Raw genomic sequence first — 3,043 nt, forward strand, 5'->3', positions numbered from 1 at the left:
AATGCTTGTCTTGAAATGAAATTTCAGTTTTGACATCAACAACTGAAACAAAACCAATTGTCTTACAGGAGGGAAAATGTGGACGTATTGAGGAGCAGGGTCTCTGTGAGGGTGAGCCAAAGACCTTTTTTTAGGGTTAAATGCCATTTACAGAGCTTCTAAGCCTGGAGCAGCCCCCGCCCTGCCCAGCAGCACTTGGAGCCCAGCAACCCAACCAGCCAATCAGACAAGTGATCCCATGATGACCACACATTAGGCCATCCAATGAGCTGCCTGGTCACGTGCTGGCCGCATGGCTGCGGCTCCTGCCTCTCCTGCTCAGCCCTCTGTCTGCTGAGGAGACACTGCCCGTCGCAGGCCCCAGGCTGACCCCAACATCTCGCCCTTCTTTGTTTTTTGGGCACTGCCATTATGGTTCCAGTGAGGATAATGAAGAAAGGGAGGAGGAGGCCGCCGCTAGTACCAGTCGGACCCCTCGCGCAGGAATCCACTGCAGGCCTTGATTATCAGTGATCTGTGGAGACACAAGCATACCCTCACCCCCATGTTATCAGTGGTACTGCTTTTCCCCACTGGCCCATCCCTGGGTCCCGCACCTCCACCATGGCTTTACGAGGTTGGGTTGGTTCTTTTCTGTCAAAATGCTGCAGCACTGGCGGGGCCTCATCCGCTTTCCTTATTCTTGTGGTAGCAGAATTCGTACTTCTACCAACCAACCCCCCCATGGAAGCAGTAGGAACCACTAAGAAACTCCTTTATAAGTTGGTCATCAGTCAGTTTGGAGATATGGGTTGTTCCCACAGTCAATAGTCGGTGGTTTCCAACAGCAACTGGTTTATGGATGGAAGAAAATTTCTCTTCTTTTGTTGAGTGCATTTCTTCCTCCTTAATTCTTCTAAAAGGCATCTTCATCAATTCTTGCTGTTTCTCCAGCTGTTTGAGGTTATGGGATTTAAGTGGCAATCCTGGTAGTGGCTGGCAAAAGATGTCATTCACAGGGGAAATCCTGAACCTATGTTTAGGATGGCTGCATAACAGAGGGGTCAGTATAACCACTTCATATTCACAAGTTGTGATTTCAGCTATGGAGAGCATCTCATGCTTAGCTTCTGGATGGCAGGTGTACATCACTGTGCTTGATCCAGGTAGGTTTTGTCTCAAGCTGCAAGGTGTGCCATTTCCCATTTCTACAGGATAGTACGGGGTCATCTGCTCTTCTGTATTTTTGTAGGTATCTCTTTTACACTCTCTTTTGGATTTTCCTTTTCTTCTTGATCTGGTTCTGATGATGGGTTCTTTATCATGATTTTCCCAAGACAGTATTCTTGGATGTTTATTTTCTCACTAGTTTCTTTCTCTTCTTAAAAAGGCGTTCCAACAATTCTCCTGGAGTAGGACCTTTGTAGTCCTTCTCTTCTTCATCACTGCCACTGGATATGAGCAGAAGGATATCCACAGTGGTCGCGATGATGTAGTTATACAGAACCCCGCTCGTGGGCAGGCTGAGCTCAGTGCCGCGCCAGCTCACCCTGAAGGGGGAGCTGCGGCATGGCCCACCCGCTGCCCACAGAAGGTTCCCACTGAGCAGCGCGGTCAGCACCGGGCCGCGCCGCCACCACCGGCCCCCGCCACCAGCCACATCTGCCCTGTCCCGTAGTATCACCCCAACCTTATCCCACGTTGGCGGGTCGTACACTGTATGAGTATTTAAATGCGGTTCTTGCTCATGCGCCCATATCAAGAGGCATTTCAAATCAGCCGCCTCTCCTGCATTCTTCTGCTCCTGTGTCATGGAGTTCCCCATCGCCCATGTTGGGCACCATTTGTGGGTGTATGGAGGAGCAGGGTCTCTGTGAGGGTGAGCCAAGGACCTTTATTTAGGGTTAAACACAACTTACAGAGCTTCCAATCCCAGAGCAGCCCCTGCCCTGCTATTCCAGATGGGCTCGGGATTCGGCAATAATCACGCCAGAACGAGGTGACTACATCAAGCATTTATTCAGCCGAAAGCATCTAAAAGCAGCAAAGTATGGATAACTACTCACGAGGTGATACCTGCCGATCTGGACCCGAACATCCTCTCGAGCTGGCAGATCAGAGAGAGAGAGTTGCTGATCGGCTCCTGCGGAGACAGCGTAGGCCTCAAAGTCAGGAGTTTCTTCTCCCCCTCCCCTCTCCACACTGTCCACTTTTATGCCCGGTGCATCCTGGCACGTAGGGTCAGTACGACCCAGGAGGCAGCCCGGGGGGCGGACAAACGCCGCCTCTAGTTGCGCAACTCTACCCCCCGGGTGCACAGGCGCGCATGCCAGTCGGGGATCCCAGCCCTCAATTCGAGGGTCCTGCCTTCCTCCTCTTCTTCCTCATTTCCGGGTGTTTGACCTCCAAAGCTAGTTTGGAGGACGTCTGCGGTTTAGTTGGCTACAAGCCCAGCCAAGCGGCCGGCTTCAACAGGTTTCCAGGGGACGCTGCCTGTGAACTGGGCTGTGCAGCTGCATCCCTGTTCCTTATCGCTCAGCCTGGGCAGGCAAACATCTTCTTTCTCAAGGTCTGGCCTCTTCTTCTCACAGGAGATTTTTATGACTCTACAGTTCACAGAAATTTCTATCTCCAATACACCTGCCCATCAGAACGCGGAGCCCAGCAACCCAACCAGCCAATCAGACAGGTAATCCCGCACCCACCACGCACGAGGCCATTCAATGAGCTGCCTGGTCACGCGCTGGCCACGTGGCTGCAGCTCCCGCCTGTCCAGCTTAGCGCCCCCCCCCCCCCCCCCCCCCCCCCGCCGAGGAGACACTGCCTGTCACTGGCCCCAGGCTGACCCCAACAGTAACATACATTAAACTTCTTTCTAGTTCCTGGATGAGCACAAACTTTAATATGCCAATATGAATCTCAATAGGCCAAATTTGACTAATATCAGAATACTTTTGAGTTGCTTGTGTATCTTGGAGACTGCATCTATTAATGTTGCAAGGATCTTTCAGTCCCAATAAACTGTAATTTATTGTAAATTAGTAGCCTACTGCGTGATTCCATG

General features: G+C 51.5%; 1 pseudogene; it reads right to left on the reverse strand.

Moving 5' to 3' along the window:
* Positions 1-663: 663 nt before the first annotated feature.
* On the reverse strand, positions 664-1,804 carry LOC148593439 (endoplasmic reticulum lectin 1 pseudogene; annotated as a pseudogene).
* Between the last annotated feature and the right edge of the window lie 1,239 nt (positions 1,805-3,043).

The sequence above is a fragment of the Tinamus guttatus genome, unplaced genomic scaffold, assembly GCF_059628265.1.
Source record: "Tinamus guttatus ecotype Peru unplaced genomic scaffold, ASM5962826v1 Tinamus_guttatus_pri_ptg000391l, whole genome shotgun sequence".
NCBI classification, from domain to species: Eukaryota; Metazoa; Chordata; class Aves; order Tinamiformes; family Tinamidae; genus Tinamus; species Tinamus guttatus.